Below are 25,396 nucleotides of genomic sequence, written 5' to 3' on the forward strand. Positions count from 1 at the left end.
TTACAAGTCAGGTTGTTTCTGCAGCCATTTTAAATCATAATGTCTGGCTCATTTAAAGGTGTTTACTTTCAATTGGAAGTCCCTGGTATTAAATCTGTCCATGAAATTAAAAGCTAATAGTCAATATATTATGACTTCATCAAAACTCTTTTCAAAAACAGTGCTGAAGACTCCACCTCATCTGTTTTAATGACATGCTGGTAGAATTAAAAATGGAAGTTTGCAACTCCTTCATTAATATAAATCGTCGCCAGTCTGTGTCAAAATAGTCTGTACACTGAACATGAGTACAGTAACAACAAACATTTATCTCACTGCATTCAGATAAATGAAAACATGTCTGATTTGAAAATTTTGCCAAGACAAACAAAAACACTTCAGATCCAACCACTGGTATCAATGGCTATACCTTACAATGAACAGGGTGTGAGTGCATTATATTGCTACAAACAGACATCCAGGAAAATTACAGGCATCACATATATTTGCTTCCGAAGTTTCTCTGAAGAGCATAACTATTCTGAATACTGTGTCCAATTTTGGACCCCACACCTCAGGAAGGACATACTGGCACTGGAGCATGTCCAGCAGAATTCACACGGATGATCCCTGCAATGGTAGGCCTAACATATGATGATTGGCTGAGGATCCTGGGATTGTATTCATTAGAGTTTAGAAGGTTGAGGGAGATCTAATAGAACTTACAAGATAATGCATGGCTTGGAAAGGGTGGACACTGAGAAGTTGTTTCCATTAGGTGGGGAGACTAGGACCCGTGGGCACAGCCTTAGAATTAGAGGGGGTTAGAACGGAAATGAGGAGACATTTCTTCAGCCCAAGAGTGGTGGACCTGTGGAATTCATTGCCACGGAGTGTAAATGAGGCCAGGACATTAAATGCCCTCAAAGCAGTGATTGATAAATTCTTGATCTCGCAAGGAATTATGGACTATGGGGAGAGTGCGGGTAAGTGGAGTTGAAATCCCCATCAGCCATGATTAAATGGCGGAGTGGACTCAATGGGCCAAATGGCCTTACTTCCACTCCTATGTCTTATGGTCTTGTTCTAATTTTATCCAATATTTTGGTGCACAAAGTATTAATCGTTTCAAAGTAGGACTCTTTCCGAGCATGTTGTAACACTAGCAGGTTGTAGCTGACACAGATTCCTCACAAGGAATCTGATGTGCAGATAAAACTGATAAAACATAAGCAATTCACTTGGCTTTTCCAACTTTGTGTGACTCGGTATATAATGTTATGTTCCCTACATATGGCAGCTGTCTCTTTTTGCTGCCAAATTTAATCTGAGTACTGTTATTTTCTTAGCAGAAGGAGGTGGCATTAAACAAGCACTACCAGCTGATTTAAATTCAAATTTCCCCAATGCTGGAAATCGTAAAACAAATGCAGACAATGCTGGAAATATTTTGATTGTTCTGATGGAAGTTCATTAATCTGAATCTTTAACTACTTTTACCTTCACAGATGCTTTAATAATTGCAGAATTTTTCCAGCATTCTTTTGTTTTTAAACCACCATCTAATTTCTATAAAATGTTGTCCTTGCTGCCTCTGGACTTGGTTACTCTACCGCAATCACAATCGATTTTCCATAAGTTAATCACCATAAAATTGAACTTATCCAAAACTCTGCAGCTCATGTCTTCACTCGTCTTACTCCCCCAACATCCAAATGTGCACTAACTCCCAATTAAGCAACTTGTTGATTTTGAAACTTTCACCTTTGTTTCCAAATCCTCCCATGGCCTTGCCCTGCCTCATCTCCTCCAGTCCCACAACAACCCAGGAAAGCCACAAACCTCTCATTTTGACCCCTTGAGTATCCCAGTTTTAGTGAATATGACATTGGCAGCTGTCTCCTCAAACCTCTCTGCTACTTGGCCCGGACCACTCGAGTTTGATAGGGGGCTGTTTCTCCTTTGACCAGATGGAAAGAGAATTCAATGATTTAGCAGACATCTCCGGCAATGAAAGAGAGGTGGTTAGAATCATAGAATTTTATGGTACAGAAGGATTCCAGTCAGTCCACTGTGTCGTACTGGCTCCTGAATGAGCTCCCCAGCTAGTCCCATTCTCCAGCCCTATCTCCATAGTCCTCTAAATTTGTCATTTTCAAATATATATCCAGCTCCCCTTGGAAACCTCCTATTCGAATCTACCTCCACCACTCTCCCAGGCAGCATGTTCCAAATCCGAAAAACTCTCTGGGAGAAGGAGTTTCTTCTCATCTAACTGTTAGCTCTCTTGCTGACAATCTTGAAACTGTGACCCTTAGTTACTGACATACCACTGGTGGAAATAAAATATCTTTCCTTAACCTGTGAAAATTGTTGAACACCTCAGTGAGGTCATCTCTTAATCTTCTCTGCTCCAAGGAGAATATGCCCAACTTTGACCCACCAACTATGAAAGAACACAATATATTTCCAAGTCAGAATGGTGAGTGGCTTGGAGGGGAACTTGAAGGTGGTGATGTTCCTGTGTATCTGTTGCCCTTGTCCTTCTAGATGGAAGTAGTCATGGGTTTGGAAGGTGCTAACTGAGAATCTTTGGTGAATTTCTGCAGTGCATCTTGTGGATAGTACACACTGCTGCTACTGAGCGTCAGTGATGGAGGGAGTAAATTTTTGTGCTTGTAGTGGCAATCAAGTAAGCTACTTTGTTCTGGATGGTGTCAAACTTCTTGAGTGTGGTTGGACCTGCACTCATCCAGGCAAGTGGGGACTATACTCTATGGCACTATTCATAAAAGATTCTGATAAGCTTCTTAACAATTGTTTTAACTTGCCTTGCCATCTTCAGAGAATTACGTACTTGAACCCTAAGGTCCTTCTACTTAGAGTTACATCTTGAGTCTGCAATGTCTCTCTGTGTTTCTTCTACAAAAAATGCATCATTTCATATTTCTCGGCATTGAAATTAATGTGCTAGGTGTCTGCCCATTTGGTCAACTTATAAATGTTTCTCTGAAGTCACTCAGCATCACAATTCACCATTGTCCCTATCTTAGTATCATCCGCAAATTTTGAGACTTTGCCCTCAACACCTGTCCCTAAATCATTTATATAAACCAGAGAAAGCCAGGGTCCTAATATTAATCCGTGGGGAACATCACTTTTAACTCATCTCCAGTCTGAGAAATCCCATCTATACTTACCCTCTGTTTCCTGTCTTTTGGCCAATTCTAATCCATGCTGGCAAGGACCTACCAAATCCAAAAGTTTCTAATTTGCTAACCAACCTGCAATGTGGCACCATATCAAATGTTTTCTGAAAGTCCAAATATACAACATCCACTGGCCTATTCTCACCCACTGCCTGTCCCCTCGTCAAAGAACTTAATTAAATTTGTCAGACATGACCTGCGCTTGCAAAAGCCATATTGACTGTCTAGTATCAAGCTATTTTTCTCTAAGTGTATATTTATCTTGTCCCAGATTATGGCCTCTAACAGCTTTTCCACTATTGATGTAAAGCTGATGAGTCTATAATTTCCTGGGTTATCCTTTGCCACTTTCTTAAACAAACATTTGCAAACCTCCAGATGCCCGGCACTAATGCTTAGAGGGGTGCGGAAAATTTCAGAAAAATGTCAATGGCTCTGCGATTTGCTACCTTATCTCTCTCAGCAATCCAAGATGCATCACATCCAGGTGGAAGTAGGTATTCCTGATGAAGGGCTTTTGCCCGAAACATCGATTTTCCTGCTCCTTGGATGCTGCCTGACCTGCTGTGCTTTTCCAGCACCACTCTAATCTTGACTCTGTATCGCATCCCAAGCCTGGTGACATCTCTACCTGGAGTGCTGCCAACCTTTTTAGCACGTCCTCTTTGTCTATCACTAGACTGCTCAGTTGCGCAATACTTTCAACTGGGCATCATCACTGTCTTCCAATTTGGTAAAGACAGAAGCAAAGTATTCATTTAGGACCTCATCCTACACCCTTCACTTCAGTGAGCTGTTTACCCTACTTGTTCCTTATCGGCCCCACTTTACTCTTCGCTAATCATTTGGTGTTAATATGTTTAAAGAACATTTTACTCTTTATTTTAGCTTAGCCTGCCATGCTTTCTTCATGTATCTTCTTAGCCTCCCTTATTCTAGCATCAGCCTCTCTCCTACATTTGAGATATCTTCCTGTTTTCTATTGCTATCATTATTCTGGTATGCACAACATGCCTCCTTTTTCCTCCTTGTCTTCTCAACAACATTCTTGGTCATCCATGGTACTCTGGCTTTAGATATCACATATTTATTACGAATGGGTATGTATCTATCTTGCACTGTATTCAGCTTTCTTTTGAAGTTCTTCCATTTCTCTGCCATAGTTTTATCCATCAAAATCCATTTCCAATCACCTGCTCCAGTTCAACTTTTCAACCCCTTCAGACCCCTAAAATCCACCCTTTTCCAGTCTGGCATTTGAAACTTTGACTGATTTTTATCCTTTTTATCCTTAATTTTGAACCTTATTGTATTGTGATCACTATTTTCCAGATGTTCCCCGATTCGGACATTCTCCACTTGGTCTGCCTCATTTCTAGGACCAGATCCAGCACAGTTTCAATGTTTCAGAAGGCTGTCCTCCACTCATTGCAGGAATTTCTCCCTTCTGTCCCCCACACTCTATCTGTTTCCCAGCCTACCCCAAGATAATTGAAATGATCAACTATCACAACCCTACTTGCCCTGCAGATTTTACAATCTGCTGACAAATGCTGTTCTCTACTTCCTCCCCACTATTTGGAGCTCTATAAAAATACCTAACAGGGTCACTAATCCCTTCCTGTCCTTCATCTCCAACCAAGTAGATTCTAATTCAGAAATTATATCCTGTTTAAAGGCTAGAATACAATATTTGACCAAGACAGCTGCACCTGATCTTTTTTTATTCACCCCGTTTCTACTAAAAACCTTATGACTCAGGATGTCAATGATCTAGAGCTGTTCTGGTTAAAGCCACCTTTCCATCTATGCGACTACGTCATATCCACTAGACCAATTTCTGCTTCCAGTTCCCCAATTTTTGTTCCGCGCATATATATAAATACAATTTCACCCTGCCCTAATGTACCTGACTGGCTGGAGAATGACTCTTGAAACACTCTCGTCTGCATGGCCCAGTGCTATGTGGGGAAAGTAATCTTCTACAACCTTAATCTTTTGTTAACGGGGATAAAATATCCTAAATAACATCGACAGTTGATGTTTGGATTAAAACAGACTGGTTGTGCATGCAGGATTTGCAATTTCCTGGGAAAAACAGATTCTACTGAACAAGAATTTGGTTACAGTATTGCCCACAATTTTTACTTTCCCTGGTTTTGTTATTCCTTACAATGCAAATACACTCTTTAATATTGTATCATTTAATCATCTTATACATATTTTAAACATCCCATTATAACAAATACAGTTCTATTTTATGGTACTGTATCAGTACATTGATCACAACTTGCCCTATAATACTTGCAAAGTATTAATATATTGGAGTATATTATTTTCCATTCAGGATATTTCATTTGTTTTATAGCTGTGACATATTTCAATTGAAAAGCAATATTTTCATCAATTAAACATTTTAACAATTAAAGTCATTACTTTTCCTGAATGCCCCCAGCGACATTATGTATAGCAATTTGACCGAATAAAAGAAAATGAATATAATTTTGCAACTCTCACTTTTGTTCTAGATTTTTACATTTATCTCCAATCAATGCCTCATTGACTACATTAACAGTAAAAATTGGGAATGGCACTTTGTTTAAGATAGGAGTGCCATAATATGTTTTGCTATGGTGGTCAAGGAAAATTTTCATGACTTTGATTTAATTGAGATGGAATTCCCAGGCGAGATAAAAGAATTCAAAACAAATAAGTCATGTCATGATAAGTATGCTGGGAGACACTAAGGAGGAGATTTGTGAAGCTTGACTATCATTCTAAGGGAATCACTGAACATAGTGGAAGCAGTAGCAGATTCAAAAGAGTGTGATGAAATGCCCATCTTTGTAAAGGTTACCAAATTGACAGTGAATGCACTTATCTTAATTCACGTCCATGTAACAGTGGGGTTGATGAACATAAGTAAACTTAAGAATGGATGTGCAGAAATAAGTTTACAAAGGGAGTGGCATGGCGGCTCAGTGGTTAGCATTGTTGCTTCATAGTGCTAGGGACCTGGGTTTAATTCCCGCCTCAGGCGACTGTCTGTGTAGAATTTGTACATTCTCCCCATGTCTGTGTGGGTTTCCACCCACAGTCCAAAGATGTGCAGGTTAGATGAATTGGCCATGCTAAATTGCCCATTAGTTCAGGGATGTGTAGGATGTCAGGGGAAATGTTGAGGAATGGGTCTGAGTGGGTTACTCTTCGGAGGGTCGGTATGGACTTGTTGGGCCAAAGGGTCTGTTTCCACACTGTAGGGAATCAAACCTACTTATACTATCAAGTAGATTCCTGATTCTAATATAAATAACAGTGAATGTGGATTCAGAAAAGATCATCCTGTCTAACCAACCTCGTTGCCATCTTCAACGAAGCAATAACCCAAATGAACTGCAGCTTTCCATCATGTGCCTGGATTTTCAGGAAGCTTTAAACTAATTGCCTTTCTTATAGAATGTTGTCAAATTTGAATTTATGGAAACAGTAGAAAATTATTCTGAGAAAGTATAACCCAGCAAGTGTTTATTTGACTGGGTATATGTTTTGGTTTAGTGACTATTGCTATTCCAAAAGCAAAAATGGTGCAATATCACAACCACAATTCATTAACTCTGTTCCTTATTCCATGGGAGCTGACCTATGAGTGTTTCCAGGGTTTGCAGGTTTTATAGCAGATTTCCAGCATCCATAATATTTTGCCTTTGTACCAATGTTTCATTCACTACCTCTTCTCCTCCAGAAATGCTGATTTTGAAGGTGCTCTTCTTTCCTCTCCAATGGGATTTCCATTTATAGAGTCATAGAGTCATAGAGATGTACAGCACAGAAACAGACCCTTCGATCCAACCTGTCCATGCCGAGCAGAACTCCCAACCCAATCTCGTCCCATCTGCCAGCACCCGGCCCATATCCCTCCAAACCCTTCCTATTCATATACCCATCCAGATGCCTCTTAAATGTTGCAATTGTACCAGCCTCCACCACATCCTCTGGAAGCTCATCCATACACATACCACCCTCTGCGTGAAAATGTTGCCCCTTAGGTCTCTTTTATATATCTTTCCCCTCTCACCCTAAACCTATGCCCTCTAGTTCTGGACTCCCACACCCCAGGGAAAATACTTTGTCTATTTATCCTATCCATGCCCCTCATAATTTTGTAATCGTCTATAAGGTCGCCCCTCAGCCTCCGACGCTCCAGGGAAAACAGCCCCAGCCTGTTCAGCCTCTCCCTGTAGCTCAGATCCTCCAACCCTGGCAACATCCTTGTAAATCTTTTCTGAACCCTTTCAAGATTCACAACATCTTTCCAATAGGAAGGAGACCAGAATTGTAGCCTAACCAATATCCTGTACAGCCGCAACATTACCTCCCAACTCCTATACTCAATACTCTGACTAATAAAAGAAACCATACCAAACGCCTTCTTTACTATCCTATCTACCTGTGACTCCACTTTCAAGGAGCTATGAACTTGCACTCCAAGGTCTCTTTGTTCAGCAACACTCCCTAGTACCTTACCATTAAGTGTATAAGTCCTGCTAAGATTTGCTTTCCCAAAATGCAGCGCCTCGCATTTATCTGAATTAAACTCCAATTGCCACTTCTCAGCTCATTGGCCCATCTGGTCAGATCCTGTTGTAATCTGAGGTAACCCTCTTCACTGTCCATTACACCTCCAATTTTGGTATCATCTGCAAACTTACTAACTGTACCTCTTATGCTCTTATCCAATTTATGTAAATGACAAAAAGTAGAGGGCCCAGCATCGATCCTTGTGGCGCTCCACTGGTCACAGGCCTCCAGTCTGAAAAACAACCCTCCACCACCACCCTCTGTCTTCTACCTTTGAGCCAGTTCTGTATCCAAATGGCTAGTTCTCCCTGTATTCCATGAGATCTAACCTTGCTAATTAGTCTCCCATGGGGAACCTTGTCAAACGCCTCTTATCAAAACCCTCTTTCACCACTATGTCTTTTTCCTTAGCAACTGCTTCCAGCTCCAACCTATTCTGTATGAATTTCAAATGAAATTCCACTATTTGTGTTTCAGACCCACCTACAATTACAGATATCTCATCGACATTCAGAATTCCTTGAACTGTTCTGGCCACATCATAAAAGGCATTCCCATGGTTGGACACTCTCAGTTCTGATGAAAAGTCATTGACCTAAAACCTTAAGTTGCTTCTCATTCCGTAGGGGCTCTCTTGAGTATTTCCACCATTTTCTGCTTCTTCACTGCCTTCTTTAATTGGGTACAAGAATTTGAACAGATGTTCATTCTGATTCATGTAAGTAAATGCACTGAAATTAAAATCTGAGTAACTTGCTTGTTTTTATTAATTTTTGGAACATGAGCATGGGAAGTCTAGCAGTTATTGTACATGGCCAATTTCATAGAACATAGAACAGTGCAACACACTACCGACCCTTCGGCCCTCAGTGTTGTGCTGACCTTTTATCCTACTCTAAGCTCAGACTAACCTACATACCCATCATTATACTATCCTCCATGTGCCTATCCAAGAGTTGCCTAAATGACCACAACGTATCTGAACCTACTATCACCACTGGCAGTGCATTCCACGCACCCACCACTATCTGTATAAAGAACCCACCTCTGACATCTCCCCTATACCTTTCTTCAATCACCTTAAACCTTTCCCTTGTGAAGTTGATGATAAGGCCCTTCTAAACTGTGGCATACGTAGGGCTAAATTACACCCATGATGCTGTTGCAAGAGTATTCAAAGATATGACTGGTGAAGGAAACATAGTTTCAAGTCAAACTGGTGTTTGACTTAAAGGGAATTTGATACTCCCAATGCGTGTGCCATCATATATGACATTATTCTTGAACAGTCTTGGAGTTTAGAATATGATTGTGGTATGAAAGCAACTAGCCTAATCTTGCTCTTTTAAGGGTGTTGTTTGTGTTCAGTCATTATAACTATAGTGTAGTCTGATGAAATATGTTATTCAATTGAAGCTGTTAAGCAAACCAGGTCACTCTGTGTTACACTGTTGTTTAGTCGAGGAACCTTAGAGATTAGAAGCTGCATCTGTTCTCTGTGCCACTTTTAATATGTTATGTTTTGATATAATTGACGAGTACAAGATGTGGCATATCAATTATAGATTAAAACATTTGACTGACTGATATTTTACAGCACCAATGTACTTTCCAGCAGTGCAATGACCTGTTTACAGGTGGCAGTGTTCACTTGTATTGGCTACCTTTATCCTTCTAAGTGGTAGCTGTGTAAGAAGCCTTGGTGAATTTCTGAAGTGAATAAATCGACTTTATTTTCCCTAGGAGAGATTTAATGAGAATTGGAAAAGAACTCAAGGTTCCTACTCCTAATCATCACTGAATAACCTTGATTGAAAATCCCACCAGCACTACTTTTGGGGCCTTTGTGAGGCCATCTCCTCAGCAAGTAGCCAGTTTGTTACGGCGTTCAACATTCAGGACTGAAGGAAAATGGAAGAAAATGATTTAAACAAGATTACAATGGTACAGCAGGATTATAAAGTGAGTGGCTGAGCCTTACAAACAAGGATGGTCCCTGGTCCAATCTCTATTTTGTGCTGAATTAGCTGACATCATCCTAGTTGAGCTTGGAGATTTCGCATCTAGATTGTGCCTATTAATGTTTGATTTATCATCAATTTCAGTCAGAGATTTCCAGCTCTTATAGTCTTCTCTCTTTAGGCTGCCTGCAACTGACTTGTTAGCTCCTTGTGGTTTTCTTATCCATCTTTCACAGCAACATAATCTTGAGCTTAAATGACAACTGGTGCACACACCTCTCCCTCTCCAACACCGCCTGCACTCACCCACAATCTATGCAACACCAGTTATACGTCTGGTGCAATCATGCCATAAGTAGCTACAAATTGCCTGAGGTGAGATACTACTGAAAATGAAGGGCAGCAGCAAAGCTGAAATATTAAGTTTCAGAGAGAAAATTGAGAATCCGTAAGGAAACAAGACATAATTAATGTGACTGCAAAGCTAATGCTTTAAAAATATGATGTTGACTACTATTAATTTTCAACAATTTCACACGCTCACCTGGCTATTGTATCTTGGCACAACGTGCTGAAGAGTTTTTATTTAACACCCCCCTCACCTCCTTTCCTTCAGTATTCATTCTGATCAGCTAATCTCATTCTATTCTCTTTTTCTTTATAAATCATTGCAACATTTAACCAATCAGGGTGCTTTTCTTCCTCAACACAAAATGATACTCTCAATGCACAAAAAGATACAGTAGCTCGAATATACATTCTTCAGCAATGAAGTAAAGGTTTCCATGGTAACTTTTTCTTGTATTTGAAAAATCTTTATCTATTTTGAAATATGTAAAATTTCCAGGCACAAAATAGTGATTTAATCCCTTTGAATATATAATTCCTTTAAGTTTCAGCAACTTTTATTTTAAGACACAATCAATTTGTAAAACCACTTATAAATATGTCATGAAGTCACATGGAAACACTTGCTTTTGTATTTACACTGACTTCTTTTGACCTCACATTAATTTAATAACAATTTGACAATAACGGCAGACGAGTTATTTCAAATATATGGGTAAGTGCCTCAACGTTACTTTATTATATCAAAATGTGAATAACATTGTTAATGTACTTATTCATCTACCTACAGACCTGTTTAATAAATGAACCTGTTCCTGAGAATTTGGTCCAACCAACAAAGAGATTAGCATTTTCAATACCATGGATATATCTTCCAACAACCAATACATGCTGTGCACTTTCAGGAGAGTGGCTTTCATTATTATTGTGGAATTTGCAATAGAAAGAGTGACACAAAACTGTGAACAAAAAGCATGCCAATAGGAAGTATAGTTTGCATAAAGGAAGTATGTGCCAATATTTAGATTTTCACATATTCTCTCTTCTCCTCTGGTAATTAAAAATGACAGGTTGCATTTCTGGAGAGTCTGTAATGACACTGGAAAGCTGACCCACAAAGGAGTTTTTTTTTAAACATAACCAGATCCTGAAGGAAAAGATTAATTTGGAGATTGTGGAATAGGTGTTGTTGCATGAAGTGCAATTTGTTCAGCAAATGTTGCAAAGGCATAATCTGGTCTGAGAGGCATAATCTACTTTGCCCAATCAGAATTCATTTATGAGAAATACATCTGGAAATTCACAAGTTTCTATAATGAGGAAGGGTCGATAGACCACGCACATTTTCAGGCACAAACCTCTCTTTATGCTGCATTGTTATTGAGGGTTGCTTGTTGACCTTTCACTGAGTGTCTCTGAAGGACTGGCTGTCTGGTGTTTTTTCACTGAGTGAGGGCTTCTTGTTTTTTAAGGTACAGATTAGAAATAAACTAAAATTTCACACTTTGATTCTTCAAAGCTCATCCACTATAAAAATACAAGATAATTACAACATGCGAGCAGGCTATTTCGTTCAAATAGTTCATGATGGCATTCACCCTTCATGGCAGTAAATAGTTTTAATCATATTTACCTATTCCATTCAATGTTCTATAATCCCAATTTTTTTATCCACCAATCCTATCCTGAGTACTGTATAGTTTATACTTCAACCACTAGCTCTAGGAATGACAATTCCACAGCATCTCAATGTTACGTAAAGAAGTTTGTCCTACCTTCTGATGTAAATCTTTTGTATTTAATTTGTACAATGTTACCCATCATTTTTGATCCTTCAGCTAGGTAAACCATATTGCTTTGACCCTGTCCTAGTCTAATCTTTCAAAGTTATCAACACTCCGATCACATTTTATCATAACATGGTACCAGCGAACATGCCTGAATTATTCAAGTCTTTCTGTATATTTGTCATTCCAACCAGTCTCCTTCCTGTATGTACATTGTTACTTCTCTAAGACCTTTATATAATTCCTTTGGTCTGGAATCCAATATTATGCAGAGTACTGTAATCTGAGGTCCTGTTAAGGTTTTAGATAGTTCACCATTAGCTCTTAGCTTATACATTCTATAGATCCTGTCATAAATTCTGAATTCAATTAGCTTATTTATGGGTTACCAACCTGTGATGTTGTTTTTAATAATCTATAAAACTGTTCTCCCAAATCCTTCTGCTCTTCAACAGCACTAAGCTTATTTCCTCCTTGAGCGTTAGTACTTTTCTTTCATAAAAATTGATCACGCCAAAACTCGAATTTCTTCGTCATACTTTACCCCATTTCCCCACCTTACCAATATTGTTTTACAGCTTCCACTGACATTTTTGAGTATTAACTATTCTTTTTATTTTGCTGTCACCTGGAATTTTCAATACCACTCCTCTATTCCAAATGACGAGAAAGTAAGTCTACAGTTGCACCCTTCCAATCACTTCTTTTTTTCTCCATTCCTTGATCTGTCTCTAGCTCTGTCAAACTAAAGATTTAGTTCTGACTTTATTTTCTCCCTAATAACTAATGTTTCTTTTTACAGTGAGCTATCCACTGTCTGGTTGAATGTAGTAGCCCTTAATCTCCTCTAGTTATCTCTTATGTGATATCTGATCTAAGGGTTTCCTCACATCTATGTACACTATCTGCAGCATATTTGCCCTATCTACAATGCTTTTCACCTCTTTGAAAAATGCCATGAGACTTGTTAAGCACTAACAACTCCTTAAATCTACGCTGGCTATATTTAAGTATTCCCTTTTTATCTATAGATATAAGGTATTTTAAACCTTTTACTTAAAGACTCCAAAGCAGTACATATATCAGATGTTAAACTAAATCACCTCTAAGCATGCTTTGCTTGCCTTTCTAAAAATATATCCTATGTTGGCTACTTTCCAGGCCTTCAGGATATATCTATTTTCAATAAAGTGGAAATATTATTTCAGAAGCCTTGAAAACTTTGTTCTCTAATTTCCCTCATGACCAAGTAAGGATCTTGGCCCTGCCAAAACTTGTGATATTCCCGGTGCAAGTTAAGCCCTACCATCAGAATCAGATGTAACTCTGAAACTGAGCGAGTGGGCAATGAGAGTGCAACAGACGTCTTTTTGGTAGCAGCTGATTAACAATGCTTATGTTAATTGACTGGCATTGGGAAGGTTCCACTGCTCCCCATTTGGGCTGAAGACCTATGTCATGTCCAATGGTGGGAGTTACCTTGTGCTGGGAGAACCCCGGCTTTTGCTTTCCTTCAGATCGACAGGGTATAAAATGAGCTTTTTTTTCAATCGTAATGTTGTACCTTCTACTCTCAACCTTTTTGGGATTAATCTCCCCTTTAATATGCTTTTAGAAGTAATGATTATTAAATGTTTCCATCTTTTATATTCATCATCCACCCCAAATTGACATTCTTCTCCTCACAGAGGACCCTTGCTTTTAATAATAATAGAATGATTACTATTCTAATATTGATATTGAACAATAATAATCCAAAAGGCTTAACATCAAGGGACTTCAAGGATTTGTCACACATTTACATATTTTTTGTTTGCCCATAGATGTCTGAAGGTAAGCTGTTGAATTGTCAGAATTGTTTTACCAGTAAACTGTCTGGTGACATCTGAAGCAAGTCGACTGCTTGAATATATCGACTGGACCTTCAAGGACACAGAACTCCAAACATTTGTTCCGCAATGTCAGACTAAAGGATTCCACATGCATAGACGTATGAGTGAATGTTTTCCACAAAGTTTTTGATTTCTGCATTCAGGTCAATGCTTGGTTATTATATTTATCAATTAAATTATTTTATTTCATGAAGAACCACTTTTTTTAAAACTTCATTATCATACCATTTTGCATCCTTGCAATGCTTATTGTGATCCTACTTGTTGGGCAATGAAACCGGAAATGGTTAATTGTAAGAGGAGTATTGTGAATGAGATATGCTGGGGCAGTTTTTGTCAAAAGGGGCTTCTTTCTGAACTGTAATCTAGACTGCAGGGTTGGAGTTTTCTTTGTGAGAAATAGCTGGGACTGACAATTGGGAGGGTCAGTCCTTCAGACTGCCAATGCAACAGCTCCCTTGAAGTTACAATGAAACACTCTCGTATATTGTTGTGGACCAGAGCAAACCTCCTTCAAATATACCAAGCAGATAGCCTCGATTCTAACTTTTATTTTATTTAAAGGCAGGTGTAAGGTGCTGTGTTCCAGATGATTGGTCCCACTACTCAGCTTTAAGCAAAATACATTTTAATCTTATACCCCATTAAAATACAAACAAAAGAAAGAAGAATTGTTACAACTTTAACTCTATTGGAAATGTTAACAGAATAATAGATTGTTTAACTGCTAAACAGCAACTGTTGCAATATAGTAACATCACATAAATCCCTTGGCAAAGGCAAATTCAGTAAAATACATTGTCTTACATGCAATGTTCCTCCAGTCCAGGAGAAAAGAGTACCAAGAGAAAATTCTGGCAGAGAGAGAGAGAACTCAAGCTTTTTGCTGCAGTAGAGAGATGTACAGAGCCTCCACGACCAACTTCTAAACTCCAACAACTGAAAGCTAAACTAAAACCCTGTTTCTGTGGAAGTTTGATTCCACCTATTAATGCTACTTATTTTGTTCTCACTTTAAAACAATCCAGGGTCTTACAAGCTGTTTACTTTATTGACTTGGAAGCAACAACTCAGCACTTTGTCTCAAAACCTCTCTTTAAAATAAAACCACGACAAAATACACCTCTTAAAGCCATAGTATCGCCACATTATATGGACAGTGTTCTGAAGAGAAATCATATCAGACTTGAAATATCGGTTTCTCGCTCTGCAGATGCTGCCAGACCTACTGAGTTTCTCCAGCACTTTCTGTTTTTATTGCATATCCTTAATTTGAAGTGGCTCCACATTGATTTTGGCTGGTTCCTCAGAGGTGATTGTGTTTCAGATCATTTCTAAATGCAAGGCTGCCATTATGGATCAGAGTAGGAGCAGCCTCAGTCATGGACAACTTTCTGATCAAGTTAACATGAGTTTTCAGCAAGGCACTCGGCTCTACTCATATGTTCGGTTTTAGCAAGTTATAGGAAACAGAAGGTGTATGACTTGAGGGTCCGTGAGCAGCAATTCAAGACTCAAGAAGAGATCTAGTCAAATTAAAGAGTGGAGAAAGGTGACCTTGTGGAATACATCTGTTTGGGATATTTGAATTTCTAGCCAATTTGGGATTCCTGCCATTAAAGAGTCATTTAAAAAAATACGTTTTGTTTTAAAATTCAATGATAGGATGTGGGTATTTTTGCCCATTCCTAATTGGCCTTCAGGTGGTTGGGGTGGCCAGCTTTTTGAATAAATGTGGCTTACTGGGTCAGGTCAGAGGACATTTAAGAATCAACCACATTGCTGTGGGTCTGTGGTCATAGTTAAGGCAGACTGGGTAAGGATGGCAAAGTTCCTTCCCAAAAGGATATTGTTGAACCAAATGCATTTTTACAACAGTCAAGCAGTTCAAGAAGCAAAATAACAATGCTGCTGCTCCACTAGAGAAGGTTGCGAGGAAGTTGCACCCAGTCTCTCCTTCCCCAACATCCCACTTTGCTGTTTCTTAAATGTCCTCACTGTAAAAGTAAATTGGACAGCGTATATAGTGGCCATCCAATTCAGACACATTTATAAATACCCCACTATTACTTAAATGAAGCAACATCATAAAGTTCATGATACTAATGATGATGATGACGAATATAGTGAAAGTCGTCAGGGGAGCATAAAGACAGGACAAAAGAGAATACTCAGAGATTTTATAAGCATGTTAGAAATTAAAGTTTGAGAGCAGGACCACTCAGTTGAAGAACAGATTCCACTGGGGAGAATAAAAGTATGCTAGAGATCCATCAAGTACTGTGTATTGTTTTTGACAAATGATGATAGTACTGACATAGGCAGACTACAAGAGAATAAGGAACAATTGTAAGAACCAATTGTTAAATAATAGCTAACTCTTTAACACTGACAGAACACAGGTGGAAACCTCACTGGGTCATATTGGCATGCACCTTAGTCAGATGTGAGAGAAAGCAAAGACTTTGACCTTAATGTCTTTTTCCATCTACTTAGATACGCGCATTGTGCCATGAGACTGGAGAGTGGCCAATGTTTCCTTGTTCAAGAGGGGAGACAAGAATAAGGTACATAAGAAAACTACTTTGTTTATCCTCATTGATGGATAATCACTTGGAATCCATAATTTATATTTAGTGAACATTTCAAAATACATGGGCTAATCAAAGTTGTATTGGAGGTAATTCGGATTTAACATTTTAATGAGTTGGTTGAAGATGTGTTCAATTGATCCGATAAGTGGACTTTAGTAGAAATAGTGTTCAGGAAGTGATAGAGGATTTAACAAACCAACAGTGAGTGTAAAGTCTTCAGGGAGGGGACAGACAGAATAGACAGATTAAAGTTCAAATGTATAATTTCCTGGAAGTGTGCTGAAGCCATGGATAAAAGATCTGACAAAGTCTTGAAGTTTATTCAATAGGGGCACAGAGTACAAGAAGATGGGAAACCATTGACATACATAAAGACTTCAGATATTGCATCTATTCCAATTGGGCAGAGAAAGCCAAGAGAAGATGTAACTGAGGATTTTAAAACTACAGAAAGGGTCTTGTTTGCCTAAGTAGGGAAAGACTATGTAATCTAGATGAGAAATTGATGTTGAGAAGAGACATTAACAGAAATACATTTATTGAGAGGGTTATTGAAAAGATATTGAGAGAGATATTATTGAATCTGTTTGAAAGAAAAATTGAATAAATATTTTAAGAAGAATGAGAGTTCAGGCAATGGGGGAACAGGAGAACAATGGAATTTATTTCAGATTTCTCCTGCAAAAGAACTGGGACCATTTCTGAAATGCTCTGGGCACATCTACTATTTACCAATATGATTGGTGGGTGAATGCTGTCCAACATCAGGGATATCAAATTTGTGCAATGTGTGATTCTCTGGCATCTTGTTCTGCTTCACTTGGGAATAAGGGTAAACTTTAACTTTCAAAGGCAAGCACTGGTTCTTGATTCTTTTTAAATTTCTTGCTCGCCTATCTTAACTTAAACTGTCTCGTGGAAGCTTCAAACCATGTTTTTCTCCTGTTCAAGACTCAAACTAATTGGTTGCCCTTCTAATGGCTTTTATAAGTTCTCTCGTTGAGTTAAATAGAACAGTAGAACTGGATATTACTGCTGATACAGGGGAGGGTCGAGTCCAAAGGTCATAGAGGCATAGTTATATAGCACAGAAACTGACCCTTCAATCCAACTCATCCATGCAGACCAGACATCCCAACCTGACCTAGCACCATTTGCCAGCATTTTGCACATATTCCTCTAACCCCTTCCTATTCAAATGCCCATCAAGATGCCTTTCAAATGTTGGAATTGTAGCGGCCTCCACCATTTCCTCTGTCGGCTCGTTCAATTCATGTATCACCCTTTGTGTGAAATACACCCACTGAATGCAACTTTATCAAAATTTAGGATCTTAGGAGCAATACCTAGTCTCTTATTTTCAATACTGTATTTGATTATATAATGATAATTGATGGATGAATGTTTCCTTTCTGTTAGATGATTAAATAAGTCATTCTCATCACTCACTACTGCAGCATATTTCTCTAGAAAATTAACAAAATTCACTCTGAATCTCCGTGGAAAGTAAAACGTTCCATTAAAGCATTTCTGTTGTTTCCACAAACCATGCTAATTATTGAAACAATGTGTTCTGCCACTTCATTACTGCTCTCAAAAGATCTAATCATGCTTGCCAGCATTTGGCCCATATCCCTCCAAACCCTTCCTATTCATATACCCAACCAGATGCCTTTTAAGGGTGTAATTGCACCAGCCTCCACCACGTCTTCTGGCAGCTTGTTCCACCTTCTGTGTGAAAAGGTTGCCCCTCAGGTCCCTTTTAAATCTTTCCCCTCTCACCCTAAACCTATGACCTCTAGTTCTGGACTCCCCTACCCTGGGAAAGAGACAAATACTTCACCTCAATATTTACCATGGAGAAAGATATGGAAGCTAGGGAACGTGGGGAAATAAATAGTGATGTCTTCAAAAGTGTTCATGTTACAGAAGAGGAGGTACTGAAAATCTTAAAATGCATAAAGGTAAATAAATTCACAGGAACTGAGCAGGCCTATTCTTGAACTTTATGGGAAGCTAGGGAAGAAATAGCTGGGCCTTTTGCTGAGATATTTGTATCATCAACAGCCATGGGTGAAGTGCTGGATGACTGAAGGATGGCTAATGTGGTGCCATTATTTAGGAAAGGTGGTAAGGAAAAGCCAGGGAACTATAGACAGGTGAGATGATTAAATAAGTCATTCTCATCACTCACTACTGCAGCATATTTCTCTAGAAAATTAACAAAATTCACTCTGAATCTCCGTGGAAAGTAAAACTTTCCATTAAAGCATTTCTGTTGTTTCCACAAACCATGCTAATTATTGAAACAATGTGTTCTGCCCTATCCATGTCCCTCATGATTTAATAAACCTCTATAAGGTCTGTCAGCATCCGACACTCCAGCAAAAAGAGCCCCAGCCTTGTCAGCCTCTCGGTATAGCACAAACCCTCCTATACAGGCAACATTCCTGTCAATCTTTTTCAAGTCCTTTCATGTTTAACAACAGTTTTCTATAACAGGAAGAGTAGAAGTGTGTACAATGTGGCCTCAGCAATGTCCTGTACAGCCAGAACATGACCTCCTAACTCCTACACTCAATGCACAGACCAATGAAGGCAAGCATGTCAAATGCCTTCTTCATCACCCTGTCTACTTGCAACTCCAATTTCAAGGAAGGATGCACCCGCACCTCTAGGTCTCTTTGTTCAGCAACATTCCCCAAAGCCTTAGCATTAAGTATATAAGTCCTGCCCTGGTTTCCCTTACCAAAATGCAAAAGCTCACATTTATCTAAATTAAACTCCATCTGCCACTACTCAGCCCATTGGTCCATCTGATCAAGGTCCCATTGTACTCTGAAATAATCTTCTTCACTGTCCAATACATGACCAAATTTGGTGTCATCTGAAACTCACTAACCACGCCTCCTATATTCACATCCAAATCATTTATATAAATGATGAAAAGCAACGAACCCAGCCCCAGTCCTTGCGACACACTGCTGGTAACAAACCTCCAGTCTGAAAAATAACCCTGTATCACCACCCTCTGTCTCCTACATTCAAGCTAATTCTGTATCCAATTGGCTAGGTTCCTCTGGACTCCATGTGATCTAACCTTGCTAAGCAGTTGACCATGTGGAACCCTGTTGAACACCATTTTAAAGTTCACTTCTCTGCCACCACAACATCTACCTCTCTGCCCTCATCAATCTTCTTTGTCACTTCTTTAAAAAACTCAATCAAGTTAATGAGATGTGATTGCCCATGCACAAAGCCATGTTGACTATCCCTAGTCACTCGTTGCCTTTCTAAATGCATATAAATCTTGTCCTCAGAATCCCCTCCAACGACTTGTCCACCACTGATGTCAGCCTCGCCTGTCTATAGTTCCCTGGCTTTTCCTTACCACCTTTCCTAAATAATGGCACCACATTAGCCATCCTTCAGTCATCCAGCACTTCACCCATAGCTGTTGATGATACAAATATCTCAGCAAAAGGCCCAGCAATTTCTTCCCTAGCTTCCCATAAAGTTCAAGAATAGGCCTGCTCAGTTCCTGTGAATTTATTTATCTTTATGCATTTTAAGATTTTCAGTACCTCCTCTTCTGTAACATGAACACTTTTGAAGACATCACTATTTATTTCCCCACGTTCCCTAGCTTCCATATCTTTCTCCATGGTAAATATTGAGGTGAAGTATTTGTTTAACATCTCACCTATCTCATGTGGTTCCACACATAGATGGACTCATTGATCTTTAAGAGGCCTATTCTGTCCCTAGTTATTCTTTTGCCCTCAACGTATTTTAGAATCTCTTTAGTTTGGTAAATAGGGTTAAGAAGAATCCAATCTCACGTCCCTTTTGGCCCCTCCTGAGTTCCCTTAAGTGTACTCCTACTGCCCTCATGCTCCTCTCGGGATTCAGTCAATCCCAGCTGTCTATACTTAACATATGCCTCCTTCTTTTTCTTGATCAGAGACTCAATTTTTATTGTCATCCAGCATCCTGTACATCTACTAGCTTGGCCCTTCACCCATAACAGCAGAAACTGATTCACATCTTTACTTGCCATTTTCTGGAAAACTGTAAAGTGGTTGAGGCAAGGCAAGGGTTCAGGGAAATGTAGGGGTTAGTGGCAGGGTCATTGCTATCTGGAGCTAAGGGAGATCGTGAAGCCAAGACAGAGGAACATCAAAGTTTGAACCTGGGCAACAGTGGGAGTGTCAGGGGAGATCAGAGACCAGGGACAGATCAGGGGATGCAGTCACAGGTTGAGGAGGTCAGAGGTCTTGTAGAGGAGATCTGATGAGTCAGAGGAGATAAGGGAAGATGCAGGGGAGTGAGCAAAACAAGTATGTTAGATCCAATGGCATTTCCTCACTGCCTAGGGTTACATTTTAAAATAATGTTTAAGTATGAGGCAGGCCTTTGTGTGCGTCAAAGTCATGTCAGCTCATTGTAGAACAATCTAGTTAGCTGCACTCAATCCCCTTAGCTTTACTTCCTCAAAATGTCCATCTAACTACCATTGAAATCTTTGATCGTTTTCATTTGCATCACCCTCATGAGTAGCTAGTTCCAGATTATGACTACTCACTGAACATAAAAGTTCATCCTCACATTTCCCCCACATCTCTGATTCAAACCCTTAAATTTGTGCTCCCTATTTCTTGCGCCGTCAACCAATAGGAACAACTTTCCCTAGACAGCCTTATTTACACCTTTCACAATCTTGTACACTGCTGTCAAATCTCCCCTCATGCCCTGTGCTCCAAGGAGAAAAAACACTTTTCCATTTTACCTTGGTCACTAAAATCCTCCAGCAAGGAGTTTGGTTGCCTCCTCGTTGGCCCATTCCTGCTGAAAGTGGACAAGCAAGGGCTGGGATTCCAATTATTGTGTTATTTACTTTTTAATATCCCACTCCAACCTGAAAATTACTGCCTTTGGGAGTTACAGTTTCTCCAATTATTTCATATCTTAAAAATTATGGCACTTCCTGAGTTTTGAACATCTGGCAATTCAATCAAATGCAAAACTTATCATATGCAAAGAAAACTCATCATGGTAATGGGTATGTTCGTTGAGCTGGGAAGTTGATTTGCACACATTTCATCCCCTGTCTAGGTGATGTCTTCAGTGCTGTGGAGCCTCCTGTGAAGCACTGCTGCACTGGGTCTTCTGGAACTTATTTGGTTTCGTTCCTGCTGCTTCCAGTTTCCAGTTCTGATTGTTCATTGTAGTGGCCCGTATACTGGGTCTAGGTCTATGTGCTTGTTGATGGGGTCCGTGGATGAGTGTCATGCCTCTAGATGCTCTGGGTGTCTTTTGTTTAGCTTGTACTATGATTGTTGTGTTGTCCCAGTCGAATCTGTGGTCCCTGGTCATCTGTGTGTGTGGCTACAAGGGATAGCTGGTTGTGGCGTTTAGTGGCTACTTAGTGTTTGTGGATGCAGATTGCTAGTTATCTGCCTATTTGTCCTATATAGTGTTTCATACAGTCGTTGCATGGAATCTTGTGAAATACGTCAGTCTTGCACATGGTGGGTATAGGGTCTTTTATTCTGGTGAGTTGTCTGAGCGTGGCTGTTGGTTTATGGACTGTCATGAATTCGAAGAAGTCTGGCTGTCAGGCATGGCACTCATCCACGGACTCCATCAACAAACACATAGACCTAGACCCAATATACCAGCCACTGCAACAAACAACTGGAACCGGCAACCGGAAGCAGCAGAAATGGAATCAAATAAATTCCAGAAGCCACAGTACAGCAGCGTTTCACAGGAGGCTCCAAAGGACTGAAGATGTCAGCTAGACAGAGGGCGAAACATCTGCAAATCAACTTCCCAGCTTGGCAAACATATCCACAACCACGGCAACCAGTACCTGAACTACAAATCTTTACGCAAACCTTGAAAACTCATCATATTTGCACCGATTAAGTTCAAGTTATTTATCTCCCTTGTGTGCAGCATTATTAGATTAGATTAGATTGCTTACAGTGTGGAAACAGGCCCTTCGGCCCAACCAGTCCACACCGCCCCGCCGAAGCGCAACCCACCCATACCTCTACATCTACCCCTTAGCTACACTACGGGCAATTTAGCATGGCCAATTCACCTGACCTGTACATCTTTGGCTGTGGGAGGAAACCGGAGCACCCGGAGGAAACCCACGCAGACACGGGGAGAACGTGCAAACTCCACACAGTCAGTCGCCTGAGGCAGGAATTGAACCCAGGTCTCTGGCGCTGTGAGGCAGCAGTGCTAACCACTGTGCCACCGTCAACTTAGGCTTGGTCTGATTTAAATGATTGAATTTGAAGGAAAAATTCATGACAAAAAAAAATTATTCAGTGTAGTTTCTGTGGATGTTGTATAATTACCAGACCCCAGTTCGCAATACTTTAGAGTATTTTCATACATGGCTGTGAAATAATCTAATGACGATCTGATTGGCTGCATTTGGAGAACTTATTGTTCAATCTAATCATCTCCTAACAGCCTCTAAAATGTGGACAAAGTTAGTTGTTTGTATGTAAACAATGCCTTGCAAAGTTGAATTTCATAAATTAATCATGTTTAAAATAGACACACAAATATTTGCAGTCTAGTTTTAGAGCTATGTAGAACTAAATTGGACTTGTTTTTCTAATTTCAGTCCTTCTATCATTGAAAAAAAACCACAATAGTTACTGTTTTCTACAATTTAGAATGCGTGCCTTTAATGGAGCTCAGTTGGTATTTACAATGATGTTGGAAATTAAGGAATAAAATGTGTAGACTTGCTCCACCAACTGTTTATTCTTGGGATTCTTTTTCTTCTTCTCTCTTGCTGCCATAATCCAAGCTTTATCAGACAGATTCTCATGCCCTTACTCATGGGAGAAAATGGGCAAGAATAAAAGTGTTGGTTTTTTAGTAGAATCTAAATCCTTCTTAAAATTTGCAAATGCAGGAGTTTCAGTTCTTCAGTGCCTGAGAATTAGGTGCAGAAAAAGGAACTTCAGCTATTTGATTTAGTGCTACATTTGAGAGTAAATATGAAGGGAAATGGCATTGATCAAAATAATAGTCAACTTGCAATAAAACATTCTTCCATTCTGATTGTTTACAGCCACTGCAAAGAGTATCTGATACCTATTTTATTAAATGGATTGAAGTAGTGAAATGCATCCACCTGACAGTGAAGCAGACAGAATAACATTAAATTAAGTTGAAAGCAGGATGATAATAGTCAGAATTCTTAATTTATATTTTTAAAAAATCACCTGACTGGCTAAACTATTTTCTGCCTCATTTTCAATCCTTCATGTCAAGCAAAATATCCCAGTGGAAAAAATTCTCAGGCATTCAATTCCCAGATCTGTGTCAGAGCTGTTTTGCAACTGATAGTTCTGAAATGTGTTGGAGCAACCATGCATTGTTCCATCTTAGTTTTTGCTTTGTTTTACCTTTTTGTGATGCCCAGCTAAAACACACTTCAGGACAATATGCTCTTAACCTTTTAATACTTGGAGAAAAAAATATCAGTTTTAAGTAATAAAGGTTTAAGATTTGTCAGGGATGCTCATGGTTTTGGATTTTGTGCAATAGTTCTTAATTTGGCCTCAAAGTTAGTTTTTAAAGAAAAATTGGGCAAAAGCATTTATTTTTAATTTTATGCCCATCAGCATAAGCAATGTTAGTAGTTGGAAATTTTGAGTACCGTTGTCAGTTTTAAGTATTGGGTATATTGTGATGCTAAGTCTACTTTATTCCAATAATTCCAACAATCATCTGAGAAAAGTATTAATAATTGCGTTGGTGGGAGAAAGTGATAACTGCAGATGCTGGAATTCAGAGTCAAGACTGTGGTGCTGGAAAGGCACAGCAAGTCAGGCTTATGCCCAAAACGTTGATTTTCCTGCTCCTCAGATGCTGCCTGACCTGCTGTGCTTTTCCAGCACCACACTCTTGACTCTAATTAGGTTAGTGGGACAATTTTCAATTTTCCACATCAACAGTCTCTACAGGGTTGGTAGTTTGTGGTTAATTTGGAATAGTTCTGTGCTCTAAGAAATTCCTACTACAAAATGAATTGAGATTCTTTCAGCTCAGTCCATTGACCTGGTAGCTCAGCGTCCGGTGAGTCAATGGAAATGTAAGAGTTAGTTATTTTTCATTGCCATTAATGTGAGTTAGACTGCATAATGATCTATTTTATTTTGGAAGTGCTGTAGTTTTCTTACTCTATGATCATGTTAACTTGTCAGAAAACAGGCAAGATCAGATTAACCATCCTTTCCTTGCCCACACAATTTTACTTCCCACTGAGTTTCCTTCTGGGATCTCTTGCATGATAGAGGGTCAATTAGCTGGTGAGTAATTCTAATGGTATCGGTTCAATTCCCATTCCAGCTGAAGTTACCATGAAGGACTCTCCCCCTCAACTGCTCTGGATACCTGAGGCATGGCAAACCTCAGGTTAAACCACCACCAGTTTTCTCTCTCTAATGGGACAGCAGCCCTATGATTCTAGGACTATGGTGACTTCGCCTTTACTTAGCTAATGCATAATGTGAAGGATTGAAAATGGTGCAGAAAATAACCGACAAAATCAGGCAAATTTTAATTGTTGCTATTTTTAAGTTACGAATTTGCAACAATTGTCATTCTACTTCTGACTTCATTGGGAATTATTCTGCCTGTTTCTCTGCAAAGTGGATACATTTCACTCCTTCATTCCCAGCTAATGAAATGGGAAACAGATACTTGTTACATTAGTTTAGTGATTACAATGGAAAGAGATATGCTTTGCTGCAATTGCCTATTAACTTCTGGCAGTCAACCTGATCACAATGTCCTGCTGGGAGAGGGTGGGGATTAGGCTAAAATTAGCTTCCTAGTTACAATTTTCTCACATCTACCAAGGCTTTTGAAGACCTTGATACAATTATATCAGTTCCAACAAGTTTATGGATTTGGAAGCATCAATCCTCTCTCGGCACACTATAGTTGGTGCAGGTGTGATATGGCAGATTTATAATCTGTTACTTGATTCGTATGTACTCGGTCTGT

At 39.4% G+C, this 25,396-nt stretch overlaps 1 long non-coding RNA gene across 1 annotated transcript in view; it reads right to left on the minus strand.

The window, feature by feature from the left end:
• LOC140494158 (uncharacterized) overlaps window positions 1–25,396 on the minus strand; it is a 45,753-nt gene that overhangs the window by 17,858 nt on the left and 2,499 nt on the right. The gene's annotated exons all lie outside the window — the stretch shown is intronic.

Source organism: Chiloscyllium punctatum, chromosome 23 (assembly GCF_047496795.1).
Source record: "Chiloscyllium punctatum isolate Juve2018m chromosome 23, sChiPun1.3, whole genome shotgun sequence".
Classification (NCBI taxonomy): domain Eukaryota; kingdom Metazoa; phylum Chordata; class Chondrichthyes; order Orectolobiformes; family Hemiscylliidae; genus Chiloscyllium; species Chiloscyllium punctatum.